The following is a 14,988-nucleotide window of genomic DNA, read 5'->3' on the forward strand; positions in this document are numbered from 1 at the left end:
TCCCAGGCCCAGGATGGGGGAGTTGGGTAGGAGACTTCCAGTTGAGCTCAACTTCCAGTTCAAGGGGGCAAGTGCAGAGTTTCTGCCAGAATGAAGCTGGTTCCACATAGCCCCATCTGGTAGCACCCTGCCCTACCGCCACCTGGGTGACTTTTCTAGGCTCATCTCCTGAAGGTGTCTGCAGTGACGTGTGTGTGCGTGTCTCAGAGACAGAGATTGAGAAACAAACTGAAAATTCCTTGCCAAAGCCCTCCCCTTGCTGGGTCACTGAGCACTGTACCAACCTGTGCCTCTACCCCTCCCTTCCTCCCACTGTGTCCTGGGACCAGAGGCCATGGGGGTGGGGGGAAAGGACAGCTTATCCTTCTGCCTACCTCCTGCTGCTGTCTCCACAGGCCCTTGACTCCTACAAACAGCCCCTGCCGTGGCCCTCTTCTTCCTCACTGATTTGACCCCAGTGCTACTGGAGGGAAGCATCCAACTGTAGCCAGAGATCCCAGGATGGGAAACTGAGTCATAGCGAGACATCAGGGTTTCCAGCGCCTGAATCCCAGGCTGACATAACAACATAACTCTGCTATCACCACCCTTGCTTTAGCCAAAAAAAAAAAAAAAAACCCAAAACCAAAAAACAGCCCCTCTGGCACCACCACCCCTTCCCCGCCCCACTGCAGAGCACAGTCTAACTGCAGAAGGGACGGATAAGATTCAACATCAGGAAGGACTTCCCAGGATCCAAGCTGCAATGGCAGCTGGCCCCACCCCAAATGCCTCATATTTCTGGGGTGAAACATCACACCCCTAGGATTCCAGCCCCTTCTGTCTTCCGTGAAGGTGGGAAACACAAACGTCTTGTGTTGTTTTACTGTCTGCCCCTAGCCAGAGAAGTCAACTTTCCTGAATCTTAAATTAGCCACCACCAAGCTCCCAGGTCTGATGTGGCTGGATGTTCCTCATCCCTGCGGGAAGGAAGTGACTGGGGTAGAGGGGTAATCCCCTTTCCTAGCCCTTTCGGGCACCGGGGCCTCCCTGTGACAGCCGCCACTGTATCATCAGGTCAAGAAGAGGGTGCACTGATAGTTTGGGGATCCCTCAAGATGCTGGGCATCTGCGAGGGGCAGAGGAAGAGAGCCCAGCCCTGGGGATAGTTTATCCCAAAGTCTCCCCACTCCACCACTTTCTCTCCAAGGACCACGGAACTGCCAGAAGCCTTGGCCCCACTCCAGGAAACCTCCCTATCAAGGGACAGAGGACTCCATGTCCCAGGTCGCTGCAGGGAGACCTGTGACGACACACCCCAGACATGTTCAAAGGGAGGAGGAGAGAAGTGAGAACAGAAGCAGAGCACACACGTGCACAAACGCACACACATCCACACACGTACGCTCATCAAAGAGACACAACCCCAGGCGTATATACCCACTCCTTACAGATACTCCCCGTAGGTGCAACTGAGACACGGACACAATTCCCGAAGATACACATCCGAGATACCTCCTACAAGTAACCCCAAACTCCGTAAGAATGGCTCAAAACCCACAGAGGCTGCCATCCTCATAGAGAATGAGGAGATCTCAAGAATCACAAAACACATGGGCCGGTCACACAGAACTGCTGACAGAAGATACACCCACAGTGGGATACACACACACACTGGCGTGCACGCGCACGCACACACACAGAGTAGTATGCACGTGGCTGAGTGTTAGCACTCAAACTCACACACACACACCCTGGCAATGCACAGCGTGAGGTCAGATTAGAGGACTAAGTTCTGGGCTAGTGGGGAGGAGGGGAGGCAGAGGGGGGTGGAGAAGTACTCAGGGATTTCAAAACAATCTTGGTTTCGAAATGCTGGAAATGCTGGATTCAGGGCCATTCCCAGTTGAGGCTGGGGTGGGGGGTGGGGGGTGGGGAGTAAGGGGGAGGGGAAGACAGGCCAGTGCAGGGCCACCAGCCCTTTGGAGGAGGGGGTTGGACAGAGGGAATCCCAGCCTCCTCTGGGAGAAGGGGGCCTAGAAGAGACACCAAGGTTAGGAGGGGCAGGTGGTCCAGGACCAAGCAGGAAGGGCCTGGGGTGGAAAGGAGGCAAAAAAGGAGAGGGCTCCCCTTTGGCCACTGACTGAAAAAGTAAGAAGACAGGGAGGCCACCCCTCCCCTGAGGAGTGAGAGGAAGAGGGAAGCTGCCTGTGCCCACTTCCCCCAGTTATGGGCAGTGGTAAACACCTTCTCCCCTACAGAGTAGCCCCCTGGCTGCCCTTCTCCACCAGCTAGCAGAGCCCCAAGGTGGGCCCAAAGCTAAGGGGTCCGAGAAGGTGGGGGGATAGCTAGGGCCTGCAGGGCTCAGAGATCTTTCCTGGGACCCGAGCCTCCCCATACTCAGAGCAGGGTGGGAGACAGCTGCCTGGGAACCAGGAGCTTCCCTCTTCTTCATGGGGGGGGGGGGGAGGGGGAGGAGGCTTTGGGGAGACTGAGGGAGTACAACACACCCCCGCACCCAGGAAGTCACCCCTTTCCTCCCAGGGCAGCAGAATGCCCTCCATGCCCCTCCCCCAACCTCTGGGGAAAGTCGGCAGTTCTCTCCCAGGGAGGGGAGGTCAGGCCAGGCTGGGGGTGGGGCTCTGGAGGCCTGGCCCTGGCACCCGGCAGAGGAAATTCCAGGCTGTAACTCCAGGCTGCCTTTAGGGCCGCCCATCCAAGTGGCATGCAGCACCTCAAGAGTGCTAGTACGGGGGCGTCCTCCACTGAGACCCTCAGCTCCCAGCCTCTGGCTACCTAGCCCTCCAATGGGCTCTAGCCCCAGCTCTAGTAGATAAAGGACAGGACCTGGGGAAACTTAGGACTCTCTGGGCGAGCCTCCACCAGCCCCATCCCGGCCCCTTGGCCACTCAGAGCCTCCTTTTCCCAGATCCCCGGGGGGCAGCCCCTACAGTGTGGCTAAGGGTGGGCAGCTGCCAGGGCTGGCAGGCAGGGGCACAGATGCCAAACTACAGCAGCCGGGCGCTCAACAGGTTGAGCCAGTCCCTGGAACAGCCAGCCCCACCCCAGGGAGAGCGGGCCTGGCAGAGGCTCCCTGCCCGCGGCACCCAGCCTGTACCCGCTTGGCTCCCACGGCTGCCCACTTTCCCACGGTGCCATCCCCCTCTGCCCCCTCCCCCCCGGGTCAGCACCCGGGCAGCGCCCAGGGCTCCTGGCGCAAGGAAGGGATGCCATTTCCCCGTCACCCCTGGATGCCAGGCTCTTGGGGTGCCTCACTACCAGCAACCAAGGAGCCCCAGAAGAGCAAGCATGTCCTGATGGACAACAAGAACTCCAAAGTGCCCCCCACCTCCTTGCAGGCTTTTCCCGGTCCTGGGGAGACAGGACACTCAGACACCCTGGCTCCCTGCAGCTGCCCCGTCCCCTGGGCACTGGGGCAGAAGTTCAGCCTGTGGCGCCAGAGGCAGTGTGGGGGTGCCCCCAGATCCTGTCTCAGACTCCCTGGAGGAGGGGCTGCAGAGCTGGGTGACCGCTGGCCCCTTCCGCTCCCACCACAGCTTCTGCCACCTGCGGCGCTGGTCCCTTCCTTCCACCCCACTCCTGGGCTCCACGGAGCTCCGTCCCAGCCACTCCCCCACAGGCAGGCATCCCCCCTTTGCAGGCATCTCCTTTAATCTAAAGCAGGTGCCAGGCATTCCAGCCCTGGCTGAGTCGACATTGCCACCCACTAGGCCTCTGCCCAGAAGGCTACTGCCCTGCTCATTCATGGAAGTCGAGTCCCCAGCCCAGGGCTCCCGCTTAACCCAGGTACCCAGACACTGGGGTGGGGGCAGGGGGCGGGAACTCCCCAGACAGGCACGGGCGCCCAGCACAGGTTCAATAAGCAAGTTCACTGGACCCCACGTTACCACTGCTGTGCTAGCCCCAGATTTCTGTGGACCACCAATCCCTCTCCAGGACTCTGTAATCTCTTCCCGCCTTGACCCTCAACCCCAGTAGTTAAAGACTCCTTTTGGACCTCCACATGGACCTCCACAACCCACCTCTAGCCATAGGGCCCCTGCTATCCCAAGCATAAGAGTTACTCTGGATCTAAGATTATGCCATTCTATCCCCGACCAGCACCTTCGGAAACATTAAGCTCCCCTTCCCCTAATCAAGAACAACACAGGTAAGCAGAGAACCTCTGGAGGGAGGCGGCGAGAACCAGACCAGGTTCTCCAAGGCCAAGGAGCCTGATCTCTTAGGGGAGTGAGCACCTTCCTCCCTTACCAGACTTCCTTGGCCCCTCACCTTCCTTGCCCATTCTCACTGGGTCCTGAGGCTTCTATCAGCAGACAATTCACAGATGACACCAGAAAGACAGGGCCTAATCACGCTCTTCCCCTGGGGCCATGAAAGCATGGTCTTGACCCAGAGAAGGCGAGATGGTGCTGGGGGTTGTGGGGGGCAGAAAAGCCAGGCCCAACAGAAGTGGCTGCTTGCTGGAGAGGCTGAGGAGCAGGGAGAACCGGGGCAGTGGAAGCCCACCCACCCTGGAGGTCTCACTCAGAGAGCTGCCCAGAGGCATCAGTAGGATTCCAGCTGATACAGTGTGCAGACAGCTTTCCTAGGTAAAACAGGAAACCAAGGCCAAAGATCAAGTGGGCCTCAAGCCCCCTATCCCATGGCTCAGTCACATGCCCAGCTCACCTTTCCCAAGCAACACTTTTTCTCTCTGCAGCGGAGCACCCCCCACCCCCCACACCCAGACACAGACACACACCCCAAGCAGCAGACAGACTGAAGGAGGAGGGAGGAGGGGTGTCAGAAAAACCCGGAAGGAAGGAGGCCGGACAGACAGACAGAAGCAGATCCTGGCTTCACTGCTCCAGAGAGACACCCTCCAGACTCCCAGACGGCGAGGGACACTCTCTTTCTCTGCTCCCAAGAGGGAGAAGGGGAGAGTAGACTTAGTGTCTCCTGAAACCAAATTCCAGTAGCTCTGGGATAGGACATACCCCCAGACAAGTGAGAAGCCCTAAGCCTCACTTCTCTTCCCCATATGCCTCCCCCACGGTCTCCGGGGGGACCAAGGCAGAGGGAGCCTCCCCTTAGCAGAGCAGGGACACCTCCAAGGAACTGTGTGACTGCCCCACCCCCCAGCCAAGCCCACACCACTGAGAATCCTTGGCCGGGAGACTGCTCCAGTCACAGCCCCTGCTGCACCTAGGCACTGCTTGGGGGCAGAGGGTAACCCCAGCAATCCCCAATCCCAATGTACCTCTTTCTGGAGGCTCCCATTAACCAGGGGAGGAGTGCTGGGGTGCTGAGACCCAAGGGGTTGGTGAGCCTGGGAGGGGGACTACATCTCCCAGAAGCCCCCAGGGCAGGGTTGCTGCTCCAGCTGGCCCAAGGCCGGCCTTGTTCTCTGCGCTAGGGTGGCAGGGTCCCCTGATTGCCCCTAAGCCCTCCCCCCTGAGCTCTGGGGCTGCCAACCTGATTGGGGGCCCAAGAGTAGCCACCACAAACCCTGAGGGCGTCCCCCACCCCTTAAACAGCCTAGGGGTGCGTGCCAGAGGGCAACAATCAGACTGTGTTCCCCCTTCCCAGTTCGAACTGGATCTCCCTCCTCGCGCCTCTGCCTGCCTGGCATGACTTTCGCCCTCGGCCCCAGCCCACCCCTCACCTCGCGCCGGTCGGGGGTCCTCACGCCAGGCCGGAGCTGGACACCATGACCAGGTCAGGGTCGGTGACTGGATTGGGGTCCTCCGGGTTGCCAGTTGGAGGTGCGGAGGGGGGCGGGCAGGCGGTGATCTTTTGATGCTGGATGCCTTGATCTCAATACCAGCCCGGGCCGGGAGAGGGTATCCGGGGGTCTCTGGGCGCCTGGGTTCCTGCCTCCCAACCGCCGAGCATGGTCTTGGGCGCCGGACACCGGCGGGAGAGCGTGCACACCCGCCCGGCCCGGGGCTCGGGGCTGGGGTCTCGGCCCCGAACCTCAGGGCTCCGGCTCCTGCTCCTCCTCCCTTCCTTCCTTCCTTCCTTCCTTGCTTCCTTCCTCCCTTCCTTCGCCTCCTCCTTTCACTTTCCCCGAGGCCCGCGGGGACGGCGGGCGCGGGGCGGGGAGGGGGCTGTCTGGGCGCTTATTGTTGGTCGGACGCCGAGGGTCCGGGTCGCAGCCCCCGGGCGGCGCGGCGCCGGGGGACCCAGGCGTGCGGGCGTCCGTCCGGCTGGCTCCGGGCGGCGGCGGTGGTGCAGCGGCCCCGGGTCCGGGGCATGTCCGGCCACTGGCTCCGCCGCGCGCCGCCGCCTCCCCGGGCTCCCCTGCGCTGCCGGAGCCTCGCTCGCCCCTCCACTCGGCTCCTCTCCCCAGCCTGAATAAGCATCGGGGCTCTCTGGCTGCCTCCTTCTGCCTTCATACCAGAGCCCGGAGAGGCCCCTGTCAAAATAAGAGCTCCCCCATCTCGCTCGCCTCCTCGCCCAACCCGGCTCCCCCAGCCTCCCAGTGGTCTGACTCGGTAAGGCGCCCGGCCGGCTGGCTAGCGGGAGGCAGGTTGGCCCGGGGGCGGGGAGGGGGCTTCTACCCTTCTCTCCTCCCCATTCCTGAGGACTGGGCACGAGACGCCCCAACACCATCCCAGGCAACAGAGAGATTTGACAAACCTACCCTCCAATCTACACTGATTGGAAGGAGTGGGAGTTGCCTGGACTTCCCGCAACCCCCAACACACACACACACACACACACACACACACACACACACACACACACACAAATACTGGGTCCCCTTTTCACTGTACCCACCCACATTCATTATGCACTGAGCATCTCTTTATTCATCTTTCTTTCCTAGTAGATCATGAGGTCCTTGAGGACATAGACTGAGTTTTTTCATCTCAGTCCTTAGCCCAAAGTGAATGCTAAGAAAATGTTTGTGGAAGTAAAATCTTTGTCTTCGCAAAAGAACTCTCTCCTAATCTCAAGGTGCTCCACGCGTGGGCGCGCGTGCACACACACACACACACACACACGACTCTATAGGAGGATAGATGCAATGAAAAAGAAATTGTAAAGCCCTTTTAAAAAGCATTTCACCAATGTGATTTCGGTGTTTACCACAAGCCCGTGAGAAAGATGTTATGGCCCCATTATATATCGGTGAGGAAACTGACACTTGCATTTGTTAAGGACCTCCTCAGGTTTATACGGCTAGAACGTGGGAAGCCCAGGAGTGGAATTCAGGTGTCCTCATCCCAGGACACTTTCCCTGTATCCCACTGCTCCCACCTAAAATTAATACCAACAAGTAACAAGCATGGGCTGCTTCAGAAAGAAGACCAGCAAACCTGTTTGCTCCCGATATTCAGTTCCACTGCCCTCTCTCCTCCCCTTCGAATAGATGGTCCCCAGATCGCCTTACAGACCGCCCTCTCTCCTGACTACCTCTCCTTACATCTATGCCACTCAACTGAGTGCTTACTTAACGTTTTGTTTCTCCTGTATGTATGTTTGGTTGCCCCAAAAGATTGAGGGCCCAGACCATGCTTTCTATGCCTCTACATTCCCCACAGCACTCAAATGCTGGGCTCATAGTAGGGCTTTTGTAAACACTTATTTGGTGGGTTGATAGTGCCAGCAGCTGGGGCCTGGGCAAGGTCTGAGGAGGCACAGGTGGAGATGAGGGACAAACCCTCAAAAACAGATAACCCCTGTGTGAGCCTCACATCGGTTTACAAATCATTTTCATGCACATTATCTCTAGATCATGTTTTGATCCAATCAACAAAACTTCCCCAAGTGCCTACTAACTGCTGTGCCAGACACCAAGCTGGGTCAGGAGTTGAATCATCACAACCTCATGAGGTAGGTATTCCCACTTAAAGGAAAAGAAGACTGAAGCCCAGAGAAACTGAGCTCAGGTTTGAAAGATCCTAGAGCCTAGGCAGTAGGCTAATTTCCTCTCCTCTCTCCAGGGTCCTGTGGATATACATGAGCCACCAAGGCAAAAGGGCCATTTCTCAAACAGTGTGCTGGTTAGAAGGCAGGGCCCACCCCATTTGTGTGGATCAGTCTCCTCTTACATACATGACAAACCACATGGGCTTGTTATGATCCGTTTGGCACAATGCCCGGTTCACAGGAGGTCCAGAAAACTGTTCGCAGGAGTGAGAGCTGTGTTGTAAGAGGTCTGTTAAATGTGGTACACAGTAAGTTCAAGCGTATTCGGCATGTCCTGTGGAGCAGCCATGTAGAGCGCTCCCCTGGGTGGGGCTGTGACTCATGGCCCCAGCGTAGGTTCCAGGTCGGGATGCGGAGCTGAGCTCCGAGCAGCCACGAGTTCTGGGTGGAACCCTGGAGCGAGCGAGGAGAGGAGAGGGGCCGGCGGCCCACTGCCGGAATCGAGCGGCTCCCTCTACTGGCGAACTCGGGGAATCACCAGGTGTTTCCGTGTATCTGTGTGTCACCGTGTCACGAGGAGTGTCACAGGTGTGTCAGCGAGTGTCGGTGGAAGTGCCAGCACGGGTAGAGGTGAGTGAAGGTGCCTGCTCATGGAGCAGTGTGGGTGCGACAGTGCCATGCGGGCCCGTCTCTGCAACCACAGAATGTACACACACAACCGTATCATGGAATACAATTTACTTTGGGGCTGGAGGCGGAGGGGGAGTGAGGAGGGCGGCTCTAGGGCTGCATATTATCAGAGATTACTTCGTGAAGTGATTAGGACGAAAGTCGGTTCCAGCTGAGACTCCTCACCAACCCCATACCGATGGGAGGAATTCAGGACTGAAGAACAGTTCTTGGGAAGGCACTCTATCCCCTAAAGGAACTGACGACCCAAGAAAGGGTTAACGTTGAGCCCTACAGTGGCTTCAATCATTGGCTCAGAGCACTGTCAATCAGAGTTCTGGGGCGGGGTTCTCGGGCCGCCTGCGGACTGCCCAGGGCCCCTCGCTTGCCCCTAGACCCCCACATCATTTTACTTCTGGGCTGCGCCCACACCCCTATCTTGGTGGAGACACCTTCCTGGGCCTGGAGGAAGAGCAGATCCGGGCATCCTGGCTTCCCCACTCACTCCAGCTGCCTGGCTTCCTGATAGATGGTGATTATTATATAATAGACCTGCTGGACAGAACCGTGCCAGCGCTCGGAACACTTTGCCCCCTCCTCGAAGCGTGCCCCAAGGTCTGGCACCAGCCGCACCAGAGCCCGCCGCCCAGCTCTGCCGGCTCCCCCAGCACCACCTCCATCCCCGGGCGGGAGACCCCTGGGCCACCTTCCCCGGTGGACCTGGGGCCACGTCTTGGGATGGGGCGGGCGCCAGGCTGGGAGTCGGGCGGGCGCCCAGCAGGTCTCAGTGTCGGCCTGCAGAGTTTGGCTTTACCAGCGCCTCGCCGGGATTGTGGGACCCACCTGGCCCCTCGAACCTGAACTTGGAACTTGGGAGCCAAAAGAGGTGGGGATAGGGGGCGCGGGGGCCAGGGTGGAAAGGGAAAGAAGTTTGGGAAAGGTGCGGGGGCAGGAAAAAGGAGCCTGGGTGAGGGGGCCGGCAGGGGCAGTGGGGGAGGGACTCTTATCCTGACAGGGCTCCCGCCTTCCCCGACTGGAGGGTTTGGAAAAACTGAGCAGGCAGCCAAGGCTTGGCTGGAAATCCTGCAGCCCACCCTCCTGGGGACACAAAGCTGGAGGGCGGAGGCAGGGCGGGGGAAGAGAGCACGACCCCGGGGAGGGCAGGGCCTCTTTTGGGGCTGGGGGCCCAGGGGCCAGGTCCCTGGGGAGGGGGTTCCTGGCGCTGTCTCCCTGCAGTCTGTTTCCCCCTTCTCCTCCACTCCCCCTCTCCTCGCCCCCCCTCCTCCCCCTCCCCGGCTCCAGTCTTGCAGATTGCGGGCAGACTTAACTCCTTGAGTGCCAGCCTGGTGGACTCCGAGGTGGTGACGCTGGGAGGGAGGGAGGGAGGGAGGGAGGGAGGAGACTCCGGACCCCACTCCCACCACCGTTTAACACCTTGTGGCCCGGAACGCAGTCTCGGGATCTGGGCTGGTCAGAGCCCTGGAAGGTTGCCTGGTACTCGAGGAGAGATACACAAAACCCGGCACCCGAGAGCTGCGTAATCTGGCCCATTCTGCTGCCAAATCTTAACCGTCTACACTCCCGCCACCCCGGTCCTCTGTGTCTCTCCCTCCACTCTTCGGCTACCCTCCCCCCACTACCCGACCCACCAGTCGTTACAAAGGTCCCCGACCGACAGAAGGCTCGTGAGAACCCGGAAGTCTGGGTTCTGTGGCTGCCCCAGCATTCTCTGTATCCTCTGTGAGGCCCAGCGCGGGTGACCACAACCCGTACCTCTTGTGCCTCCAGGGGGCTCCTTCACCTTTCTGCGGAGGTAGCTGCCCAACTGAGGCAGGGAATGGTAGCCTCCGCCAGCCCCGGCTGGAACAAGGGCTTGAGTACCTGGAAACCCTGACTTCACCTCCACCCTAGCCCCTTTCTCGGGCAACACCCCCTCCGCCATCAGATTGGCCTTCCAGTTCGGCTCTGAATGACTCTGCCCGAGCAAAGTAAACCAGGCCAGGCAGGAAGGGGTTAACGGAGCTAGCCGACTCCGTGTGAGAGCCAGGTGAGGCACCGCCCATCTTGGCCCTCAGGTGTGTGTGGGTGGGGACGTGGAGGGACACCCACCTAGGGGCCGCTTTTTTGCCCCCTGGTGGCTAGATCTGGCCTAGCAGTGGCAGGCGGAAGCTGCGCGCCGCGCCGGTGGGGATGGGTGGAAAGATTTTGCAGACAGTTAGAGGACTCCTCCCGCGCCAAGAACACTTCCGGAGGGAAAGAGAATCCTCTGGGAGAGCTCGTGGAAGCAGGGAACTCCCACAGGCCCTGCCATGTCCCCCTCACTCAGCGGGCTGCCTCAGCCACTTCCAGATCTTTGCCCTGGGGGACTCCACTCGCGGGTTTCAGGTGCCCAGGGACCTGGAAGAGGGAGGAGGGAGTGAAGACATAGGCTCTGTCTCAACCTAATAGAGGAGGTCAGTCGCGGGGCGCTGCTCCTCACCTTCTTTTTCTTCTTGTGCCCCCAGCCTCCCCAGAACTCCCATTCCCTCTGGACCCCAGCATCAAATTCAAACCTGTAGTCAGGCTTCGGAGCTCCTACCAGCTACCCTGGCACACCTCAGCTACCCTCCCCTCCAGCCAAGCGGCCCTCGGGGTTTCTCCTCATAAAAGAATCCCTCTTGAGGGGTTCTAGGTGCTCACAACCGCTTCCCCTTATCCCCCTCAGGGCTTGAGACCCTTCCTCCCCTCCACCCCAAGCCCTTCCAGGTTACTGAAGGCCTTGTTCTTGCGGGCTTCCTTCCTTCCTTCTTTTTTTGTGTTCCTTTCAATTGGCTCACTTCCCTCCCTCTCCCCATTTCCCATTATCCTCTAAGACTTTCTCTTTCTTTCTTTCTTTCTTTCTTTCTTTCTTTCTTTCTTTCTTTCTTTTTCATGTTTATTTGTTTTGGAGAGAGAGAGACAGAAAGTGCATGCATGGAAGGGGCAGGAGGGGCAGAGAAAGAGAGAATCCCAAGCAGGCCCCGAGCTCACTGCCAGAGCCCAACTCGTGACCTGAGCCGAAATGAAGAGTCAGGCCGACTGAGCCACCTGGGCGCCCCAAGAATTCCTTTTTATATAGGCACTTCACGCACACAGGGACCCTGACTGACTCAACATTTCCCTTTTCCTCCTGGAATCCTTCTCTGACCAACCCATGGACTTATTCATTCAAAAACCATTTTTCAGGACCTACTATGCACTGGGCACTGGATGAGACGATGCGTCTATGTTGGGGAACAAGACAGATGTGTCACCCTCAGAGCCTGCAGTCTAGGTGGGGATGGGTAAGTGAACAAATGATCTCAGTTCATTGTCATGAAGCCTTGGGGAGCATCTCAGAGAGACACCTATCCTGGACTTGGGAGTCTGGAAAGTTTCCGGCTTGGGAGCAACATCTGAGCTGAGACTTACTCTAGCCTAAGGTGTGGTTCCGCCCAGGTGAACAGTACATCTCACTGGAGGCCTAAAGATAGAACAAGATTCCAACAAGGGACCTCACCAGATGTTATTGGGGGCGGGGGGGGGGATCTCTAAGGCTGCACTCCCAAACAACCCATTTCTTTTTTAAGATTTTATTTTTGGGGGCGCCTGGGTGGCTCAGTCAGTTGAGCTTCCTACTTCGGCTCAGGTCACGATCTCACCGTCTATGAGTTCGAGCCCCGCGTCGGGCTCTATGCTGACAGCTCAGAGCCTGGAGCCTGCTTCGGATTCTGTGTCTCCCTCTCTCTCTGACCCTCCCCCACGCATGCTCTGTCTCTCTCTGTCTCAAAAATAAAATAAAACATTAAAAAAAAATTTTAAAAAAAGATTTTATTTTTTATTTTTCTGACTTTTTTTGAGATTTTATCTTTTAAGAGCCCACAACCCCAAGATCAAGAGTCGCACGCTCTACCGACCGAGCCAGCCAGCTGTCCCCCAAACAACCTATTTCTAATAAATTTTCCAAGTCCCAAAAGAAAGAGGACTAACCTGAGAATCTAGAGTATGTGACCTTGGCCTAGTCACACCCAGTCTCTGGGCCTTAGTTTTTTCAAATGGAAATCAAGAGGGTTGGAGTTTATCTTCAGGCTCTTTATCAGGAAGATAGCAATTAAATAGAAGGCTTGGTTAGTTAAGAGAGAAATACTCACTTAGCTCTGGTGGGCTTGGGGAGGGATAGCAGCTTTCAGAAGCCCAGGAGAGGCTACCACAAGCAGGGGCCCAGAGAAAGCCACCTCCTACCCCTCACCCTACACGTTGACTGGCAGGTTTTTTTTTTCCTTCAATGTTTATTTAAATTTTTTTATGACAATGTTTATTCATTTTTGAGAGACAGACCGCGACGGGGGAGGGGCAGAGAGAGAGAGAGAGGGAGACACAGAATCCCTAGCAGGCTCCAGGCTCTGAGCTGTCAGCACAGAGCCGGACGTGGGGCTCGAACTCACAAACTTCGAGATTGTGACCTGAGCTGAAATCGGACATTTAATCGACTGAGCCACCCAGACACACCCTATTTATTTTATTTTTGAGAGAGCGAGGAGAGAGAATCCCAAGCACGCTCCACGCTATCAGCACAGAGTCCCACATGGGGCTCGAACTCACAAACCTGTGAGATCACGACCTGAGCCGAAAACAAGAGCTGGCCACTTAAACGACTGAGCCACCCAGGAGCCCCATCGCCTGGCAATTCTGAGTGCTGGAAACATTTAATTTCTGCCATCAACTGAAGGCAAGAGCCCTTCTAAGACGGTGCTGGGAGGAGCGAGCATGGGGGCAGGGAGCACACATAGGACACATTTAGTTGCTGCATTAATTTGCTCACAAGTGTAGCACTCCAGAGCTTTTGTTTTTAATAGAATGTTCGCAGGTAAGGAAACTGAGGCCCAGAGTGGTGAAAGGACTTGCCCCACACCACGTGGCTGGTGAGCAACGGCTAGAAGCGATGCCCAGGCCTCCTGATTCCCAGTCCAGACCCTTTCCACCACACCACTGTAGCGTTTGCTTCCAACTTTCCATTGGACTTCTTCCTGTGTCTGGCTCATTTCCCTGGGAGGCCACGAGATCTGGGAAGGCAGGCTTGGCCTTCTTATCTGGACATCCCCCAGAGCCTGGTGCGGAGCTCTGAACACAGGGAGGGGTGCCCAGATGCCCCAGGCACCCCCATCCCCCCTTTTCTGTCTCATCATGAGTCTCTTTACAGGCACGGAACTCTCTGGCCCAAGGGGAAAATGGCACCCCTGGACTGTGGACAACCCCCTGAACGAGGCATATCCTCAGTCCCGGCAGGGCCTAACGCCTGCTCTGTGACTTCCAGAAACCGCTCTGTGATGGACTTCCGGGGGCCTTATTTTCTCCATCTGTCAAGACCCACAGCCCCTTCTAATTGCTAGGGTACTTGAAACTTGAAGTCCCAGATGAGGAAATGTTTTTACAAGACGTAACTCTGAGGTAAGGGAAGAAGCTTCACGATCCAGTCCGTTTCGCAGAATCCCGCAGCCTCGGGACCCCACCCCGTCTGCTCCATCTGCTGGGACTAGGGTACCGCCTCACGGGGTGCCCACACCCTCGCACTGTGCTGGACCCCGCGGAAGTTGCGGGATACGAAACCTGAATCTATTCTGCGACCCCGCCAACTAATTTCCCACAACCGAAAATGATTTCACCAAGGAATCCCAATTTTCACTTGTATCTCTTGGGGCTGCTCCGGTTTATTACCTACAACGCCGCTTGTTAAAATTCCCTTCCCCCTTTTCTGCTACACCTTGCAGCAGCTACCTGTCTCTCTGCCTCTCTCTGTCCTCTGGAGTCAACAGAGCTTTTCTGCCTCTCTTTGCCCGCTCTCTTCTCCTTAGCGTATGGACTGGCTTAGCCTGTCAGGCTTCATTATTTTCCGTTTCTTTCACCCGTTACCCAGATTCTAACACACAAGGAAGCTGCTTGGTTCCTGCCTCCTGTTTCTCCCCGGCTATCCCTCCAGTTCTCTGTATCACAAAAGCCCTGGAACTGAGTGGGCCTAGACAAGATTTCCAACAAGAGGTGAGGGATAAAATTATCTTGGGGTGGGGGCAGGGAGAGGGGAGGCAGAGGGAGGCCAAGAACAGTCAATGATGGATAAGTTTTGATCCTCTAACAGGCACCTGCCCTCAAGGAGCTTATGAGGTGGAGACAGTTAAAACACAATAAACGTTGCTAAATAATTGAAAGATGTGGACCTGATGTGATCAGCGCGGCATCCTCGGGGAGACCTGTGGAGAAAGAGGAGATTGACCTCAGGTCCAGGGGAGGGCAAGGGCTTAGTAAGGGGCACAGAAAGGAGAAAAGCAATGGAATCACAGATCTTGGTGGGAAGGGGCCTCAACAAAGAACAGCTACCTAGTTCGGGTTCTTTCTGATGCTCAGCTAACAGCCCTGGCAAGCAGGGGATCAGTCACCGTCTTCTTGAACACCTCCAGCCGTGGGAAA

General features: G+C 57.1%; 1 protein-coding gene and 1 long non-coding RNA gene across 5 annotated transcripts in view; one reads left to right on the forward strand and one right to left on the reverse strand.

Moving 5' to 3' along the window:
* The window catches only part of BCL9L (BCL9 like), a 28,170-nt gene extending 22,154 nt beyond the window's left edge, over positions 1–6,016 (reverse strand). Inside the window, 1 exon segment of the mRNA XM_042957368.1 lies at positions 5,648–6,016. The gene's annotated coding sequence lies outside the window, so the exon portion shown is untranslated.
* Positions 6,017–6,128: 112 nt separating this feature from the next.
* LOC122230952 lies at positions 6,129–14,979 on the forward strand. 4 transcript variants are annotated; one of them, XR_006207996.1, is made up of 6 exons: positions 6,129–6,479; positions 7,724–8,490; positions 11,734–11,831; positions 13,727–13,974; positions 14,441–14,562; positions 14,660–14,979. It is a non-coding gene; the product is annotated as an uncharacterized LOC122230952 (long non-coding RNA). The 4 variants fall into 4 exon arrangements; XR_006207997.1 differs by lacking the exons at positions 6,129–6,479; positions 7,724–8,490 and adding an exon at positions 8,779–9,061; XR_006207995.1 differs by lacking the exons at positions 6,129–6,479; positions 7,724–8,490 and adding an exon at positions 9,147–9,415.
* Positions 14,980–14,988: the final 9 nt, after the last annotated feature.

Source organism: Panthera tigris, chromosome D1 (assembly GCF_018350195.1).
Source record: "Panthera tigris isolate Pti1 chromosome D1, P.tigris_Pti1_mat1.1, whole genome shotgun sequence".
Lineage (NCBI taxonomy): Eukaryota > Metazoa > Chordata > Mammalia > Carnivora > Felidae > Panthera > Panthera tigris.